Below are 21,535 nucleotides of genomic sequence, written 5' to 3'. Positions count from 1 at the left end.
TTTTCACTTATAATCGTCTTTATAATAGACGCACACCCAAACCAGGAAATTGTGGATTTGTTCCACCTGTGGAGATACTGGCTGATTTCCTGTAATTCCAATAGAAAGTTTGTAATATAGAGTTTTATTAAGTGAGAAGGTAATTCTATGCCTAGATAGGTGATAGCATCTATTTTCCACTGGAATGGAATATTAGCTGACATTGCTTAACCAACCCGGGCAGGGGAGACACATTCAGTGCAAAGGACTTCCTTTAATGTCAGAGTTCACCCATATGTGGCGTAGCAGAAGTTCTAGCATGAGGATGTAAAGCAAAGGGGATAGAGGGCACCCTTACCTGGAACCATTATGGATGTCGAAGGAATTTGATAGGTGGCCATTAACTCTGACTTTGGCTCTGGGATATGCATACAGTGACATAATGAAAGCTCTCATGATTGGTCTCAAAGCTCCTAGCACTGCCTCCCATGTAGTCCCAGGCCACTCTATTGAATGCCTTCTTGGCATTCATCACGAGAAAGAAGCCTTCTGGTTGGTTGTAAGTGAGCCAATGATGCAAGTCCAAGGCTTTAATGGTATTGTCCCTGGCCTCTCTACCGGGGACAAACCCAACTTAATCAAGGCCGATTCAGGCTGGCACATAATAAGATAACAGGGTCTTAGAAAAAAGCTTAAGGTCTACATTAAGGAAGGATATCGGGCGCTAGTTGGCAAAATTAGTGGGCTCCTTACCTTCTTTGGAGATAACAGAGATATAGGCTTTTAAGAGGCACTATGAAAGGCAGGAATTATTGGAAAGCAAATTAAAGGCTTTAGGGAAGCCCAGGACCAGGAGGTCTGAGAAGCTTTTATAGTACCGCACAGTAAAGCCACCTGGACCTTGACTTTTACATGGTTTCATACCTTTAAATGCTGCCACAAATTCCTCCACAGACAATGGGGCATTCAGGGCTTGTGTATCTACGGCGGATAAGGCAGGACTGAATTGTTGCAAGAAGTCCTGAATCAAATCAGGACATTGACTAACCAGCAGAGGGTCTGAGTCCCGGGGTTTGAGATTATATAAATTACTGTAGAAGTATTCAAACTGGTGAGCGATAGCCTCATATTTAGAATTAGTAATGCCAGATGCATCCATAATGTGGTGAACTAGGGAGGTAAGTTTGCGTTTTTGAGTAACCCTAGCTAAGAGCCTGCCTGGTTTATTTCCATGTTTGTAAAAATGTTTTTGAGACCGCACAGTGCAACGACATGCTGTTTTATTCAATTCTTGTAATAGGAGTGAAGGCACCTCTGTCAATTCCTGCAATGTCTTGGTTGCCTGTAAATGCTTGAGTTGGGCCTCTAAACCAGGTATCTTATTTGAAAGTTCAGTCACTAAAGCCTGATGTTCCCTTTTTTTAGGGCCGAGATGAAAGACAGAGGCCTCTTATGACACACTTATGAGCCTCCTACTGTATCATGGGAATTGTATCTGGTTTGTCATTTTGGCTAAAAAAGGCACCAATTGCTTTCCTAAGAGATTCTAGGTCACTGGGATCTGTGAGAAGGGAAGCGTCCATTCTCCAGATCTTTGTGGAGGTTTCTTTATCCAGAAAGGGCAAAGTCATTGTGATTCGTTGATGATCAGAAAGCAACAAACTTTCAATGGTGGCACTATGCAAATAAGTCAGGCCTGTTTGGGAAAGAAAAAGGTAGTCTAATCTCGAGTAACAGTAATGCGGGAGGAGAAGACTGTATAATCTCCCTCACAGGGATATAGAGCCTGCCAAGTATCCTGTAGAGCAAGGGCGGCAAGGTGGAGTTTAATTTGGCTGGTTTATTTTTCTTGGTATCCTTAAAAAAGAAAAATCTACCGTCTGGGTCCAGTAGCTAGTCAGTAAGATGAAATGACAGATATTTAGAGAGCAGAATTTATACTCCCTTGGTCTTGCAGTCAGTGCAGGTGGGTGAGTGTCTTGCAGAAAAATGATTTGTGCTCTATGTTGGTGTGCTTCTGAGAGAGGAGCTGAGTGATTAGAATTATAAGGCATGATCACAGAAACTCAGTATAGAATCAGTACACCTGAGCTTGAACAATTAGGGATAGATGTGAAGGGAGAGGGCAGTTAGAGTATAAGGATGGAGGGAAAAGGAGAAAAAAAAGGAGGGAGGGGCATAGGACAGGAAAAAAGGATGGAGGAAAAGAAAAAGATAGGGCTAGAGCCTTCTAGGACAAGTGGGTAAGAAGAAAAGTGAAGAGAAGTGCAGTTCCCACAGAAAAGGGTGAAAAAGATGCTGAGAGCTGTGTATTTTATTTGGGAGGCAGAGATAGACCTGCTAATCCACCTGATAGAGAAGGGGTTTGGGAAGAGGAGGAGATAGAGGGGAAAGCCGGTTGGTTTTAAAGGAGAACCTGCTACTCTGAGGTGGGGGAGGAATCTACAACAGGATCAGTCATATATTATCAACAATTCCAGGGCCTCACATAAAAACAACAAGCATTTAGAGAAGAGCTTCACTTAAGGGGAATCAGAATTGAACTCTCACAGGAGGGGAGGACCAGGGCCAGTTAGAGGCCCTCCTTCATGTATGCATAAGTAAAGAAATATCCAGAGAGGCAAAATATTAAGTCAAACAGGGAGATATAAGCCGCAGAAAAACATATCTCTTTTACATGTTTGCGGCAGTTTGCTTTCGCACATGAACTAGCATGTAAGGACATAGAGACAAGAAAAATAGGAAAAAAGTACAAAATAGTACAAAAAACGAAAAAAGAAACACACGTGACAATGCCATCCTGGGGGGGGGGGGGGGTGATGATGAATGGAGTAAGTAAATACCACCAGAGCACCCCCGCTGGGGATCAACGTAGCACATGCGAGGGCTTCAAAGGTAGACAATTTCCCCCAACTACAGGCCAACAGTAAATCTAGCATCAATGAGGAGCCTCCCCAGCCACAGCATTATAGCTCTAGAACACTTTTAATTAAAAGCTAGTCACAACACAAGCCTGAATAAGGCACAATAAGCAAAATGCAATATAAGGAAGGCCCAGAATTAAGTGGCATACTTACCCGGTCAAAGCTAAAGGCAAAGTATGTTCCAAAAAGACAGATGAGCCCTCAAGGCAATCGTGACAAGAAGTGGGCTGCTCAGGATGGATGTCCAAACATCTTTATGCTCCAAAGTCTATGAGGGTACATATTATCCAGAAGATTGAAGTATAAGGACATGTCTATCAGCAGCAGGACAGAGATATCAAAAGCAAAAAGGAGGTGGTAACTGATATAGTTCAATGGGGAATAGGTGGAACTATGAGCCAAAAGAAAACTCACATAGACATCTGATTGGTTATTAATGGTCCAGTCTCCGTCTGGCAGATGAAGGCGAGAATCTTGAGCTGTGGTCCGGGATCATTCCAACTTAATCTCTTGTAAAAGTTTAAGAAGGTCTGCAATGCCTTTGTCTGTGGCGTTGCAAGCGAGGAGTAGATTCTGACTGAGTGGGGATCCAAGGGTTAGGTTGCAGGAAGGAGCTGTACCAATCTGGCAGAAGATTTGTAAATCTGATGGTGTTTGCAAGTAGGCCGTATAAATTCCCACTGTAGCTGGGAGACAAAAGGGGAGCTTCCATCTATAAACTATGTTTCTATCATGCAGGATGTTAAGTAGGGGACGTAGGTCCATCCTATGCTGAAGTGTAATGGCAGCCAGATTTTTTAATGTTTGGATATTTTCACCATCATGGGTCAGATGACCGTGGTTGCGTGCTTGGCGAAGAATATCCTCTTTCTGTGTGATGCTCACTAGACAGCATACAGTATCCTTTGGAGGGTCACTGTCCTAACCTCTTGGTCTAAGCACCCTGACACTTTTACATCTCGATAGGTGCATTAGGTGGTCTGCCAGTAAAGTGTTCAAGGTTGCCCAGGCCACTAGCTGTAGATGGGGACCCTCTACTGATTCCGGGATCCCTCTGATCTGCAAATTATGCTTCTGGCCCCTGTTGTCCGGATCCTCAATATGACGGTGCATATTAATGAGGTGAAATAAAATAAAATTAATAAAAGATGATTTTACCGGTGCAAAAGGTGCCAATATAAAGTGCAATTCACAAACCAACTTTATAAATAATATAAATATACAAATGAGAAAAATTAATTAATACATATGGAAAGTGTCACAGTGAGCAAGGGGCACGTGCTGACAATACTGTGACAATCATAAATGATCCAAGTGATAAAAGATATAGTCAAATAAAACAATGTGCCAAGTCCATAATATATTCAACAAATCTTTTGTGCTGTGCAAAAAAAAGACAATGAGGTGCTGGTGCTTCAATCCCTATCAAGGTGAATCTTTGTGCTGATAATAATATGCTAGCCGCTCACCTCCCAGTCTGGCTCACAAATTATAATGAGCCAGACACACTTTGTGCATGCTCAGGTGCTGGTAAATAATCTCCTTCTTTCCACTCCCAGGGTAGGGGAACTTTAACATGGATAGATAGGAAAGCAGCCAGATCCCCTGTGTACACTGACACAGTGATGGAACAATCAGGGTTTCAAATCCTCTCTTCCCTTTCTCCTCAATCACGGCAGGGTGATCATATATAAAAAAAAACACACAGGGATCTAATGCTCTCCGTTTAGCAATGTATTCAGAAAAATACACAATAGTAGAGAACTGGCATGTACCGCCACTCGGCCAGTGCCGGAATTACAGGCGGGGATGAATTGCGATACGGAGTGTGTACAGGCTCCTCCCCCGTATGCGTTACGTCGACTCTACAACTTTGTCAGCAGGGGTGGAGCTGACACGCCGTCTATACCATTAAATAGTCACTGCAGTGTTGCCCTCCACATGGAGAACCAATCGCTACCCTGCCGCCTCCCCCTGGTTCAGGTAACCAGGAAGTAGGCGATAAACAATTCCACCGCTGCCCCTCTTTAGGTAACTTAACCAGGAAGTAAAGCGGTGCCAGCCAAACCGGATCAAGGCAGCAGAGGATAACAAAGTGACAGCAAAAAATACTGCCAGTTCAATAAAGAAAAGCGCAGGGGTACATATGAAAATCTAAGTAAAAACATATATAATTAAGAAGCCTGTTCGCACTGTTCGCTCCCATTGGAATGCCAGCCCAAATGATATTGCACATCCTTAAATTACATATAAAATAGAAATAAAAATATAAATAGAAAATGAAAAAAATAAATAAATATATGTGCACATAAAATGACAAGCTAGTAATCAACCACAGAGCCCACCTAAAAACTAAAGAAGAGGAAAATATACCTAGATATGTATATAATGTGATGTAATATGTAATAATGTAATAATGTATGTAATAATAAATCAAAGTCCAAAAATCATATAAAAAAACTAATAAAAATAAGGTACAATATGGTATGGAAAAATCCAATAAAGATATAATATCAGAAATGGGGGAAGGATTTAAAATGTAAAAAGTAGATTATTTGTCACTGATAAAACAGTTGAGATCTAACTCAACGTTTAATCCCCTTGGTACTAAAGCGTTGGCCTCAAATATCCAATAAGACTCTCTTCTACTTAAATGCCTCATAAAATTGCCCCCTCTCCAATTCTTTTCCACCTTCTCTATCACCCAGAATTTAAGTGATCGCGGGTCTTTATTGTGTACCAATAAAAAGTGTTTGGACACATTGTGTGTGGGTTTCCCTTTCATAATATTTTTGATGTGTTCACTCACTCTTATGTTCAGGCTCCTGGAAGTGCGTCCAATATATTGGAGCCCACAGCCACATTCAAGCATATATATTACGTCCTTGGTTGTGCAAGTAATTAAATCCTCAATCACATAGTTTTTTTCTGGTACTATTAGATGTAAACTGTTTCTTTTTTCTGGTGTTACCTACTGCATGTCTGCATGCCGCACACCGGCCACAGGAGTGGAACCCTGAGAGAAAGGAGAATAATCCTTCCCTTCTCCTCACAAGGGGGTCCACAACCCCTGGTGCCAGTCGGTCTTTCAAGGAGGGAGCTTTTTTGTAGATAAAATTGGGTCTAGGAGGAAGCATAGGTCCTAATACTTTATCTCTTTTTAAAATGTCCCAGTGTTTGTTAATTATCTTTTCGATCTGTTTATGTTGGACATTATAATCCATGATGAATTTGTACTCAAAATTGTTTGATGTTGGTTTCACATCCCTGTTATGTTATCCCTATTTAATGCATAAACATCCCTTTTAACTTGTTCAATATTGTCTCTGTCGTATACCTTTTCCAAGAAGCGGTTTTCCAAAATACCAGATTGAGCTAGGAAGTCCGATTCTTTGGAGCAATTCCTCCTTAGTCTGATCAATTGCCCTTTCGGTATATTGCATAACCAATTTCTGTGATGGCAACTATCCAGTGGCAGATAGGAATTTCTATCTGTAGGTTTAAAATTATTACGAGTAAGTAGTCTTCCTTGATTTCCAAATCTAAAAATACCACTTCCTGTGGTAACAATATTCCTGTTATTCAACTCCATTAAATTCCTAAACCGATTAAATGATTCTACATTCCCCTTCCATATTATTAACAAGTCATCAATAAATTGCATATATCCCACAAGCGCTTTTCGTAGATTTTTTAAGATTTATTCTTGTTCCCAGTATGCCATAAATAGATTGGCTACGCTAGGGGTGAACCTAGCGCCCATGGCAACACCTTTTACTTGCAAATAATATTCATGGTCATACCAAAAGTAGTTGTGTTTAAGGCAAAAATCCAGACATTCCAACAAATATTTTTTATGTGAATGTGTAAAGTTGGAGCTCTGTAGGGCCCATTTAGTGGATTTGAGGGCTTCAGAATGCCCTATAATCATATATAAAGACCAGACATCTGCTGTTGCTAGTATGCAGTCATCAAGGTCTTCTAGTTGGTTCAGACATTGGGTGACATGTTTAGTGTCCTTAGTGTATGCTTCCATCTGCGACACCAGGGGCTGTAGAAAATAATCAATATATTGACCCAGTCTTGCACAGACCGGATCTATTCTATTTATAATGGGTTGACCAGGAGGTCTGGTGGCATTTTTATGGCTCTTAGGTAAAAAATATATGCATGCTGTTAAGATATTTGGACTCTTTTTTATTTAAAATATCTTTTTTAAAACCTTTCTTCACTAGGTCAGCCAATTTGTTTTTAAAATCAAGAGTGGGGTTAGTATTTAAAATCTGATAGGTATCCCTGTCAGACAGTTGCCTATGCATTTCTTCTCTGTAATATGCTTTGTTCATAATCACCAATCCTCCTCCTTTGTCTGCCCGATGTATTACCACATTTTTATCTTGCTCTAAGTTGGATATACCTAGCTTAATCCACTGAGGATAAGAAATCTTCCGAACTGGTAGCTTTTCTAAGTCCTCTGATACCATATTTCAAAATACCTCTATGAATTTGTTATCTGTGTTTTGAGGATTAAAAAAAGACTTGTTACGTAGAGTGGAGTGATGTCCTACTTCTACGGTTGGGGGTCTATTGTCGGGTTTGGATAAAACGTACTTTTTTTGGTTTAAAGTATGAACAAATTTTTGTAAATGCACATATGTGTCAAATTTATTTTTTTATAAAAAAAAAAAAACACAGGGATCTAATGCTCTCTCCGTTTAGCAATTTATTCAGATAAAATACACAATAGTAGAGAACTGACATATACCGGCACTCAGCCAGTGCGGGCATGACAGGCGGGGATGAATTGCAATACGGTGTGTGTACAGGCAGGGGTGGAGCTGACACACCATCTATACTGTTAAATAATCACTGCAGCGCCACCCTCTTTTATTCATTTTATCTTTTTATTAATCATATTTTATTAATTTATTTTATTAATCATCTTTTATAAATGTTATTATTTTATTCCTCTGGCGCCACATTTATTTTATTTCATTTGTTCCTTTGTGTTATGTGAAAGCACTTAATGTGAGCAGCCATTGGACTTCTTGCACTGAATTGCATATTTTTTTTAGCACTTTTTTTTATACATTCATCCTGGTTAGCGCTGATTTTATTTACACTTCATATTAATGAGGTGCTGGGTATGAGAGCTTATTACCAATTGTAACTGCTGTATGGCTACGCCATGGTTTGGGGTTGATGACTTGACAACTTCCAGGTGGGAGGTGACTGCTGTGATGTCCGTCTTTAGATTCAACATCACTGCAAAGTGATAATAGTGTGTTCATGAATTTCATCCGTGTATTAAATTTGTATGTTTTGCATATTTTCACATTTAGTGCTGCAAAATATTTATATAATTTCTGTTATACAGTACATCTGACTGTTTTTTGCCAGTGGCTTGACCTTGCACCTGCCAGCGCATTTTCTATTACAAGAGTAACCCTGGCTTTAGGGGATTTACTACCCACACACAGGGTCTTCCAAACCAGGAGAGACAGAGAAGCTGGGGAGAGGTGCGGTAGAAGAGATGCTGCTCACCAATATCCATCCGATCTAGAAATCTTTGGCCGGTAGCCTGCAATGACTAAAAAAGAAAAATTACACTGGGAATCAGGAGGGAAGGTCTTTTATTCTAGCTGGTGGAGGTGGTCCTGGAGGTTACCTGCGAAGGATTAACCCATGGTGTGCTGACGTGAGGTGAGCCAGGAAAATAATTATAGTAAATATGTGCATAAAAATATTGTTTTTTTTTTTAAATCTTGTAGCAATAATTTTAATTTGCTGTCAAAACTTACAGTACATGTAGTGAGTATCACGTTTTACGAGCTGCTGCAGTATGAATGGGTGATTGAAACAGACTCTTATTAGATTAAGAATAATCCTATTGTATGTACAGCTTTTTTTATTATTGTGGACGGTATATCTGGCCGAATGGCTCATGGTGAAATTCAATTTTTCAGCCTTTTTTGTTTTTACCTAATATAAACAGTGACACTGCAAAACTCTCTAGGGAGCAATGTCTTAGATCTTTCTGTGAGTAACAATCAGCTTGCAGTCAGAAACAGGAATGGTAAACACATTATTATTTTAGGGAGACTCATTAATTAGCAAAAGAAGCATATTTTGCAAAGAAAACATGTTAAATATTTAAACCTACCTGCTTTAATGGTGCAAATATATAAAGAAAGAAAAAAAGAAACAGAAAATACATCAACAAATACTTTGCTCAAATGTTGTAATTGAAATATTGCACTTGTTATTTACTTTACTACTTGTAAAGGGAAAAAATATTTTGTTTACAAACTGCTTATCTGTGAAAACAAAGTAAAATGCAATAAGTATTCAGTGAGAACTCACAACTAGAACAAAATGTAACACTGAACCCATGAAGCTCTACAGTTTTGTTTTTTTACATGAAGAAAAAGTAAGATTAGATAATTAGTCATATACTCCCTACACTTATGGCAAAGCATCAATCAAGCACAATAAAAAATAAAAATAAATAAACATCCAAATGAAGTGACAATGGGAGAGAAATCCCACCTTCCTGGGGGCGTGGTCTGCCGAAGAACCTAATTGGACGCTTAGTCTCAGCGCTCTGTACACCAGGGAGAATACTGGAGTGACACAGATCCAATCCACGGACAATCCTAAACCATCCTTCTTCCCCAAGCACCAGAGACACTACTGGAACATGTCACAGGAGAGAAAAGAAGGCAACCGCCTGAAAAAACTGACAGCTTTCTTCCTTTAGAGCGGCATCCAAGGTCAGTAACATCCAAGATGGTGCCAGCGTGGCCGCAGCCTGTGGCTAATACACATATCTCCCTGATGACTCACAGGGAGATCAAAAGCCCCAGCTCCTGCCTTTATCCCCTGGCAACTCAGTGAGAGGGAGCCCACTCTTAGGCACCCCAGCAAAAGACAGAATGAGAATGGACGAACCTTCATCCACAGACCATGCTGCAGCCTCCCTATTCTATCCCTTTCAGTCTAACCAGGCCCTACAATCCTCTATGGCAGCCCACCACTGGCCATCCTGTAAAAGACACAACACTAAAGGACATGCTCCTTTCATTGCAATCCTCCCTGATGTCTGATCTATCATCTATTGTCACTAAATTCTTCTCTGATATACAAAACCTGAGAGATAGAGTTTCCTATATAGAAGATAAAATGGAGCTATGTACCGCGACTGTAAAGGACCTGATTGATGCCTATGATAAGGTCAAAGAGGATCAGTCTTGGATCAGAGCCAAATTGGCGGACCTGGAAGACAAGTCCTGCCGTAATAGCCTGAAACTATGAGGAATACCTGAGTCAATTTTACCTGCTGACCTCCAGAAATTTGCAGCTGAGCTTATGCAAGCTGTCCTGCCTAGTGCTGCACCACTTGAAATCTCAATAGATTGTATTCACAGAATCTCCAAACCATCTCACCTAGGAGCCTATTTTCCGAGAGATGGATTGATGAGAGTACACTTTTTACGTGCAAAGGAATTGCTTTGTGCGGCTGCCAGAACTGCGGGTACCCTCCCCATCCAATTTGAAAAAATGCAGCTCTTCAGACCTCTCCAAATATACCCTTCAATTATGCAGACAACTAAATCCTGTCACTAAAGCACTGTATAATCTGAAAATTCAATATAAATGGCTCTACCCTGCAACCCTGACAATTACAAAAAACGGTGAAGCCCATACTGTCACCACCCTCACAGGGGCAATGAAATTGCTCTACACTTGGGGAAATGTAAATATCCACAAAATCACAAAATTACTATTTATTGTACTTTACTTGCACTTTCTAGACACTCAGACTATTTTTTTTTTTTTTTTGCACTTTAGGACATTATTTATGCTTTGAATGATATTGCACATTGTTTTCCCTTAACTATTATGAATATATGTATTTATTGCACCTGAGCACTTTATGCTATGAATTTTGTATCACACTAGTTTAAATAGGAATTGCACTGCTAATCGTTGTCTGACTATTTATTTATAATATTAAAAGCAGTAGATTTGCAAGAGAAAAAAGCAGAGAGATCAATGACAAATTCTTATAAGGAGGCAAATTTGGATTACACTAATAGCAGATTCGGTAAAGAAGTCAAAGGTTGGTAAAGAAATAGCATAACACCATCCACATGCATGCATCATTTAAAGGGAGAGTGGCTGTTAGAGTACCTCAAAATGTCTGGATGCATATTGATACAGTGCATTGCGAAAGTAGTTTTGTGGGCTTCCCAGACCCTGAGTGGTGAGATCTCTGGAGAGCAATTCTCATTGAAGTAATTGGTAATGGTAGATTGGATTTGTGTTTGAGTTGGTAGGTTTAGTAAGAGAGAGAAGTTTAACCCCCAAAAGAAGTCACACCCACGCCTGGGAGTGAATTGCATATGGAGAGAAATCGGGGCATGGTCTGATATGGTTATTAGCACTATTTCCGCACTATGCAGCTCCGATAGATCTCTTTGGGTGATAAAGATATTATCAATCCTACTATATCTTTTGTGCATTGTGGAATAATATGTGAAGTCTTTAGTTGAAGGATGGAGTGTTCTCCACACATCAATCAAAGTGAGGGATTGAAGACTGAGCTTTATTTTTTTAAGAATAGAGTAGGTAAGACTAGACCTACCAGAGGACGTGTCACACGCCGGACTCAGCGGCACATTAAAGTCTCCTCCCAGTATGACACATCCCCTGGCAAACCCCTTAAGCTCACCCATCATTCAATTACAGAATGTTACGTGGGCTTTATTAGGGAAGTAGACATTGGCCAAAGTCACTGGTTTGTTTCCTATAAATCCAGTAATAAACAGAAATCTGCCTTCTGGGTCAGCCAGGTATCTATCCACAACAAATGTGGTATCCCTGTGTAAGAGAATAGCAACTCCCTTTGTTTTAGCTTGATCACTTGAGGCATAAAAGGCTTTAGGGAAGTATTTATTCGTTAGTACTGGGTGGTTAGGGCCCTTGAAATGGGTTTCTTGTAGAAACACTATCTGCGGTTTACATTTTTTAAGTTCATAAAGAATACGTTTCCTTTTCTCGGGTATATTTAGTCCATTTACATTGTGGGAAACTATCAATGGGTTTTTACCCAGCTGTGCATAGACCATGGTTGTAGGCGTTATCTAGGGTCAGTCCAGCGGGGCACACCGGGAAAGGAGAAAGGAGATGGGTATAAGGGGTAGGTATGAAGAAGAGAAAGGATGAGTAAAAATTAGTGTAGAGAAAGGGATAGAATCAGTGAGAAAGAAAGAAAGAAACTAAGTAGTAGTTTGTGGTCGGCTAGCCAACACAATTGGCCAGAACGAGCACGATTGGTACTGGGAATTAGCCAGAAATATACAAGGAAATACTTAATGTGTTATGTATCCTTGTAGGGAGATGGAAGGAATCGCAAGAGGACGACCTCCAGTTAATATGACTAGAAGTTGACCACAATTGTGAGGTCCTAGCAATCCATATCCCCAAATATTAACAATTCCATAAAGGAAAGAATAAACTAAAAAAAAACATTTACAGCAGGCAATAAACAGCTGATATGTGAATTGTTTCCCCACCTTGATGAAAAGCTGGCTAGTGATTTTACCCTAACATATTTGAACTCTCTGAATTATCTGTTGACGTCACTAGGTATACTCCTTGTCTAGTCTAAGACTGGTCAGCCTCAATACACAACCTAAGTTCGTATCTCACCCTCAGCTTTGCAACATGGAATATTCGGTAACTTTAAATCTTTCTCTCCAACTAAGTCTGTGGGTTATAGATCCGGCCTCATATGTTATCCCAACCATACTTAGCAGGTCATCTATCCACTTCATCATGTCCCATAGCGTAAAAGGTCATGAGGCATTAGGGGGGGGGGGCAAAAAAAAAGCCCTCATCTCACCCTCCCCACTCACCCCTGGATGATGTGAAGTGTGGCTGAACAGTGTAATGACTTGGCCCCCCTAACTAAGGTTGGTACCTCTACAATCATTGGAGCAGCATGTGAGATTGTGAACAAACCTTTTCTTTATTTCAGTATCAGTCTGTAGAGACAATCAAAAAGACAATAACATATGGAGCATGCTAGAAAGGTATTACACATAATCTGGGGCTGTCACGCCTAGGTATGAGATTTGACCTAAAAGATATATAATCACAACACTTCAAAAGATCCTCTGTTAGAACTCATTATATCTTGGGTACCCATAGCGCCAAAGGATAGTTAATGGATAGTAAAACGTTAATCCTTTTAACAGATCTGAGCAGCCATGTCTGATGCGGTGGGTATTAGTGTTAAAAGGATCTTGAACCGTCTGGGCGTGATGAAAAAATGTTTAGGTTTGGTGGTGGGTACAGTCTCTGAGCCTAAAAAGGAGGAGTCTACTGAGTTCTGAGTTTCCACGGTAAATAACTCCTCATAAATCATCAATATGCAAGTCTTCTGTGAATCTGCATAAAAGCCAGTCTCATGGGGACCATTTTGGCTAATATAGGATATCGGTTAAGGAAAGGTTTCAGGTGCTCTGACTGTGCATGAAACAGGATCTCAAAGCATTCAAACTCAAGGTGGTCATAAAGAATCTAAGGCTTCAGTTAGTCTAGTATTAACATATCCAAAAAGTTTGGGAAATGTCCAAGATAGGGAGCCTAAATAACGGTAAAATCTGTGGCAAAGCAGATTCAGGTTATAATTTGTAGTGAGGAGATACTCATCACGATATGTGTTGCAGGCTGCACAGTAGCTGGACTGACAAAAATGAAAATTGAGTAACCACTGCCATCAAGTAGACAAACAGAGTATTTGCATGCCAGAGATTTTCCAAGGCGATTTAAAAGAAAAACAGAAGAACTAAATGGGAAACGATTACAACTGAACAGAAAGTTATATGGGCATTTTTAAGACAACTTTAATTGTGCTCCCTGGTTCTAGGTGTCTTTGGAGGGGATCCAAAGAGGGAATTCAGCTCAAAATTCTTTTGATGTTTCCCTTTCTTATGATGTGGAGAGCGCGAGGTAGAAGCCTCTGGGGTGTCTGGTATTTGCCCTTGAGAGTGTGGCGTCAGGAATTCTGCATACCAGTCAGGTAATTCAATGTGGTCTAGGTGTAGATTAGCGCAGAAATTCGGTAAATCGTCAGGGGTGCATAAAAGATGCTGCTTCCCCCCCAAGGGTAACTTGAACTGCAAAGGGAAATTTCCATCTGTATTGAATGTTTTTTTCCTTTAAAGCTTCCAGTATGGGATTGACAGCTCTCCTGTTCTTTAAGGTTATAGGGGAGAGGTCCAGGAACAGTTGGATTTGAGCTTCATTAAAGAGAATTTGGTCATTTTATCTCGCCTTCCTTTAAAGGGTGGCTTATCAGGCAGCATATGATATCTCTCGGAGGAGCATTTTCTGGGGCCTTGGGACGCAGTGCTCTATGAGCCCTTTCAAAGTCAATGGGAGACTCTTCAGGCCTTTCTAGGAGGCTGTTGAATATAGATTGTAGGGCAGGTTTAATTTGCTCCGTTTCCACAGATTCAGGGATCCCCCTTACTCTGACGTTGTACCTGCGACCCCTATTATCCAGATCCTCCAATTGTCTATTCATATTTATCAAATGGGAAGAGTGGGAGAGAGTTACAGCTCTGTCCCTATGTCTGCCAGCATTTTCAACAGCAGATAATTGATCAGAGAGTCTTGATGATGTCTGCTTTTAGATCAGTTCTAGCAGCAGCAAATAATCCCTTAATGTCAGCAGCGATAGCGGTCATGTCCTTGTATGTCGGGGGTGGTCAAGGGGGTCTGTATCTCCTACCGTATCCTCTGTATCAGCGAGTGATTCGGTGTCATAGGTCCCCTTCTTCTTCATGCTGTGTAGCCCATGCCATCTTGGGGCCTAGTGATTCTCTCCTGCCGGCCTGTTGGGATCCGAAGAAATCCGGCATATTCTTAGCCGTGATGTTAGCTCCGGGTCTCGGGGGTTTGGAGATGGAGCCAGATTTGTTAATTTTGCCCATATTTTGTCTCTTGGATGCCTGCTTGTGCAATTAGGGAATGGATTGCTGATGAAGCTCTGTTCTCAGGCAACCATCCTGCTCACGTGCCAAGCCACGCCCTCCTCTCTGTCTCTATGGCACCGCTGACCAGGATGAGAAAGCACAATGCCACAATAGTGAAATTAGATTCTGATGTACACATGCGTTTGTAGTATTATCTTTATTTACAATAAACAGCAGAACTTTGATTATTGTGTTACATTTTTATTGGTATATGAGTTTTGATTGTAGGTAGGTAGTGAAGCACATTATTCAGATAGTTTTGGGGGAATGATAAAATACCTGAACAACATGAAGAAATCAAAAGCCATAGCATTGTAAAATCGTGAGCATATAGGGCCAGGTAACATGATGGATATCAAGACACAGTAAGAGAACTTTTTAGAATGTAGATTTGCATCTAGTAAAACATTGGTAATTAAATTAATATAATCAGTGATTTGTTTGTTCAGGATCAATCCCGACTGATTGGGAGAGATCTGAGTTGAAATTTTTGATACACATCTATCTGGCAGCAGTCTGTTAAGATGTTGAGGTAATTATTTATAACTGATATAGACCTATAATTTTTGGTTTTGGTATCAGTGATATGTTGGCTATAAGCAGCTTATAAATAGTACATAGTTTACTAGCTCTCACAAATTCATGCTTGTTAGGCATTCACACATTTTGGAATTCACTATAGCACGGGGCTACTACAAAATGAGAGTAGGTTTGTGACTAGTTTTCTAGTCTGGGCATGCTCAGTTGTGTCAGTACAGAGTTCTAAAAACAGGGTGAATTTATTTCTTCTCAGACTTTCAAGCATATTTCTGCTTTCACAACAATATTTCAAGAAATTTAAAAGCATCTCCAAACAATATTCCACATGTTTAGGAAATATTTAATCTACGAGATTAAGCTGTAAACATTATTTCCATGTGCAATTCACCTGCTTCTAGCATGACTACTGATTTGGACGGTCACTGATTTATGTGACGTATAGTGAATTTGATTTTGTAAGTAAATATTCACAGCGTGCTATAGGGAATAGGACCGTTTCTGACTAGTTTTAGTCATTTATGACCATTTTTTCACCCATTTGTCAATTAGGTGCTATGGTGAATTAGGCTCATTGTATCTCCTTTGCTGTTGACCCCACACTGGTTGAGGGCTGATGTTGTCCACCTGTGGGCTATTTTTCCTCTGCCATCAGTTCCCTAGTGGGTTGTAATGCACCGCTGTACTGACCTTGTCCCTTCAGGGTTTGGTTCTTAGGCGTGGTGGGTGCTTGTTTGAAATGTACGTTTGCTGGCACAATTTGGAAATTGCAAAGGTGTGTACATATACACTCACTGGCCACTTTATTAGGTACACCTGTTCAATTACTTGGTAACACAAATTTCTAATCAGCAAATCACATGGGAGTAACTCAATGTATTTAGGCATCTAAGCATTGTGAAGATGACTTGCTGAAGTTCAAACTGAGCATCAGAATGAGGAAGAAAGGGGATTTAAGTGACTTTGAACGTGGCATGGTTGTTGGTGCCAAATAGGCTGTTCTGAGCATTTCAAAAATTGCTGATATACTGGGCTTTTGACGCACAACAATTCCTAGGGTTTACAGAGAATGGTTCAAAAAAAGAAAATATCCAGTGAGCGCCAGTTGTGTAGAAGAAAATGCCTTGTTGATATCAGAGGTCAGAGTAGGGGCAGACTGGTTTGAGATGATAGAAGGGCAACAGTAACTCAATTGTCCACTTGTTACAACCAATTTATGCAGAATACTATCTCTGAATGTATAACACATTGAACAATGAATCAAATGGGAGACTGCAGTAGAAGACCACACCAGGTGCCAGTCCTGTCAGTTAAGAAAAGGAAACTGAGGCTACAATTTGCACAGAATCACTAAAATTGGACAACAGAAGACTGGAAAAACATTGCCTGGTCTAATGAGTCTTGATTTAAGCTGCAACATTCAGATGGTATGGTCTGTATGGTTTTTAAGCAGAACCACATGGCAATTAAAAAGAAAAAAAAACAGCGTAGGGTCCCTCCAACAATTCACACCAGACCCTTATCCGAGCATGCAGCCCAGCAGGCCAGAAAAGCAAGTAGATATGCATAATTCCTTTGGAAACAGAATCAAAGTTCGGTCAAATTTTGCAACTTTCGGATATTCGGATGTATCCGAATGTCTGAAGAAAAAAATAATGAATTTCAGCTAATATGAAAGAAATTATAATGAAAATAATTAATTAATTTGTCTTGATTCGTTAATTCATTAAATGTCTAATAAAACAGCAGGTTGACTTGGAGTAAATATTACAGCCAAATCAGCTGACGTATTTTGTGCTGGAGGTTGGATTACTAATACTGGCAAAGTGCATTCCTGAGAACTCAGTGAGAAGGGTGTTGTATTTGAGCAGAGGGGACGAGTTTTGAGAAGCAGCAGAAGAGATATTGTGTGTGTATGTGTGCTAGTTGATTCAATCTCTAAACAAATCTCTGGTACCAGCAGCAGTGACACAGCACAACCAATGGCAAAGTGCATTCCTAAGAAGGGTGATGTATTGCATTTTAAACAAAGGAGACAAGTTTTGAGAAGCAGCAGAAGAGAAATTGTCATTGTGTGTGTGTGTGTATGTGTTATTGGATTCAATAAACAAACGACTTTCAGAATTACGATTAGTCATCACAAATCTATATTCATAAATAACAAATTACCTGAAAATGAAACAATTAAACCATAAAACAAATTGATTTGTTGTAACAAATATCTATACTCTACAGGAATACCGAATTATCCCAAAAACAAATTACCGCAACATAACGAATATAACAAGAAACAATGTATTTTACGAATGAAAATTAAACAAAACAAAATTTTCTGCTGTGTGCAAGTCTTTGAGCGAGCGCCCCCCCCCCCCCCGAACCATGCCAGGCCACATGAAGGGGGGGCTTTTGGGCAGGGGGCCTTCCTTATTTTCTTTTTCTGTGTGGGCGGTAGGGGCGGGCATCGTGATTGATGTTGGATCTACTTCAGGGGACATTTTTGTGTTTTTTATTTATTTATTTTTTTTTTAATGAAGGAATTGTCAAAAATAGTTTGGGTTTTTGATTTACTTTTTAGGTTAATAAGTAAGAGTACTATGTCCCCCACACTCATTCACTTGGGGGGGGGGGCTTCCAGATTCTGATAAGTCCCCCACCCTCAGACCCCCACAACCATCCGGGCCAGGGTTGTGGGTAAGAGGCCCTTGTCCCCATCAACATGGGGACAAGGTGGTTAGATATGGGGGGTAGATCTCCCTATATTGAGGGCATGTGGCCTGGTATGGTTCAGGGGGGAGCTCCCCCGCCCCCCCATTTCTAGCATACCACGCTGCATGCTCGAGAAGGGTCTGGTATGGGTTTTGGGGGGGAGCCCATGCTGATTAAAAAAAAAAAAAATTGTCATTGTGTTTCCCCTTAAAATCTATACCAGCCCCTACCATATGAAGGTCACAGCTGAAATTCAGACTCTTCAGACCAGGCAATGTATTTTCAATCTTCTAACATTTACTGTTGATATTACATAAAAAAACTGTGCTATAAAGTGAAAGTGAAAGTGGTACAAATAAATGTATCAAAGTATATAATATGCATAAGTGAATAAATAAATCCAAGTATTATGCTTAAAGGAAACAGTGATAAAGGATTTTCAAAAATATAAATAAAGCATAAGTGAATAAATTAAGTCCAAGTGTTGGATTACAGTCCCAAAATAGTGATAGGGAAATGGTATGATATATAAAAAACGTGCTGTCCTCCACCGCAGTACTCCAATCACCAAAGCATGCGATTAGGCTTACCAGATGGCAAACAGTAATGAGCCAGAAACAAACCACCAGATATGGATCGATAGGTCCAGCCCGAAGGGGAACACCAATGGAGGTAAAGAGGATGTCTCAGATCATACAGGGCAGCAGACGACACTCAAAACCGAGATCCAATGACAGTCTGACAAGTCCGTATGGCTCAAGGTATTACCATGGAACAAAAGGATATTGCCCCATAGTGTAAATCGTTAAAAGACTTTATTGCATAAAAATAGGAAAACTTACATTCAACATGCAGGTATGCGCTGTGAGATTCGCATCAAGTGTAGAGCATTTAAAGGACACCGCCACTCGCTATTTCTTTCTTTTAAGGGCTTTCTTTGCCCATGTTTATTGAAGGAAAGTTCATCAAGCAGAAAAATAATATAGGTTTCCCAGGCAGGATTTTCAGCATTTCAATCCTCATTAAGCCTTCCTGGCTTGAACTTGCAGCCCTCCTGGCTTATACTTGCAGCGCTGCTGTTCTGGCCTCAAACTCTAGGCCCTTGTCTGTCTCCCACAGACTTCACTCATCCAACAGGGTGCACACGGATAGCAGCCTCATGCTGCACTGACTCCCACATGGAGCCTTCCTGCAGACCTGTAAGCTCTGGCTGCCAACTGTGGCCTCTCTCTCTCAGGGATGGTGGGAGCCCTCCTGACTCCCAGACAGACCTTGTGTCTGTCGGTTGGAGTCCTCCTGACTCTCTTGGGCCAGACCTCGTGTCTGCCTGGGTGCAGCTGTCTCCAACTAGGAGCTCTGAGTGCTAAACCTTGGATTAATATGAACCCAGCCCACAGGTGTGCAATCAGCAGGCCTGTCTTAACCAAAACCAGGCGTAGATTGCTAACACACACAGTGATTCGGGGTCGCCTTCCTACATATTCCCCCCCTTGTTTCGCACTGGAGGAAGAAACACATCACTTTTTACACTGGCACCTCTGTGCCTACTACCACCCCCAGGGGTCCAAACCTGTCTGACCTTCTTCCTAAAGGGGCACTCCAGCCACATCTTTTTCCGGGTGTGCTTCCAGGAGCTCTTCTTCTTGACCTTTGGGGTCCCACTGAGCTCTCCATCATCCCATCTACCTTTTTGCCCTGGGTTCCTAGATTTATTTTCACCTTCCCCAGACCTACTCTCTCAGAACTGTAGGGGGCCTACTCCTATTACACCTGTCTCACTACCTGACTCAACTGGCACTATCTGTGTTTCAGGTTCACTACTACCTGTGGGGTTACCCTTGGCCATGAATCCCTCAGAAATATACACATCAACATTGTCAAAAACTTCAAGAACCATTGTCCCACTGCTTGTTAGGACAGAGTCTGTGGAGGGACTGCATACAGGCGAGCAGTTACTCTCTATGGGATCTTCCCACAGTTTCACATCGCTCCCTGTTGTCCAACACTCCATCAGCGACTGTTCTACCAAGAAAAATTTTCCACACCAGTCTCTTTAACCATTTCTGTTACCTCTGGTATTTTCAATACCTCTGACCTGTCCAAAAGTGGTCCAGAGTGCCTCTCATACACAACCTTTGTATGAAGCAATCCAGCACACTGAGAGACAACTTTCCACATTAACACCAAACATTGCATTAAATGATTCCACCATTGGTTATCTCTGCACAGTACAGCCTGCAATATCTAGCTCCAATCAGCCATACCCATGGTACAAGTTCTCCAAACGCAGGAGAGGACGGCAAAATATACACCGGCTGTACACTCCATAATGCTAGCACTTCTTTTAGCACGTCTGTCACAAAATACACATCATTTTCCTCTGTATGCATTGTGGACAAAATTTCTGCTGTGCGTTCACCCTCGCTCAGCACTTCAGCCATGAGAGGGTTAATCTCTGCAACAGCCAATGCACCTGTGAATACTGGCTCTGCAGCATCTCCATTTGTCACAGCAGCCATAGTGTCCACCTTACTATTACCATCAGAAATTTCTTTCCACCATGCTAATATCCTTCTAGCCATGCTATCCCAGTTGGCCTTGTTTGTGCTCCAATCAGCAGCACTCCGCAGCACTGCTCCATCTACCAAAGGAGACACAGTGGCTCAGCACCAGACACATTGCCCCTATCACTTTGGTTTAAACTAAACTGTGGCAATACATTTTTAATCATATATGTAAATCAAGTTGCGCCAATGTGATCTATGGAGGTATAAAGTCCACAAAGTCCCAATATTGATGACAGATGGAAAATATCTTGGGTAAGATCCTGAACTCGACTCCCTTAAGAGTGTACGCTTACCAGATTGAGGTAAGAATAAAGCGGATATGCTTAATCTTGTCACTTTGATAGATGATCCAGGCCCGTGTGAGCAGTGAACTCGGAGGTCATTGGATCATGTAAAAAATACAAACAAACGCAATAGCGTAAAACCCAACAAAAAATATAGTATCACCTTGAGTGTGACTTAAAGTAGAGATTGGGAAAACGTGTAAAAAGCTGCCACCAAGATAGCAGAGTAAAACAAAAAAAATATTTTGGGGTGAATACCCCTAACAAAACAGATGCAGGATAAGGTGCAAAAAATAATCCAGTTGGAGTTGCCTCTTACCAGACAAAATTAACTTATAAGCCCAAGTGAAAGATAAAGTGTTGAAGATATGTGTTTGGACCATCACCAACTAGATCAGCCTCTTACCAAAAACAAGTTTAAAGCAAATGTGTAGAAATCAATCCAAGTGACACAGGATGCAATACCAGATAAGCACCAGTAGGGGTCGCCT

This window comes from Pelophylax lessonae (genome assembly GCF_965119305.1).
Source record: "Pelophylax lessonae genome assembly, chromosome: 3".
NCBI lineage: Eukaryota > Metazoa > Chordata > Amphibia > Anura > Ranidae > Pelophylax > Pelophylax lessonae.
The sequence above is the reverse complement of the archived record's forward strand: the minus strand, read 5'-3'. Positions refer to the sequence as shown.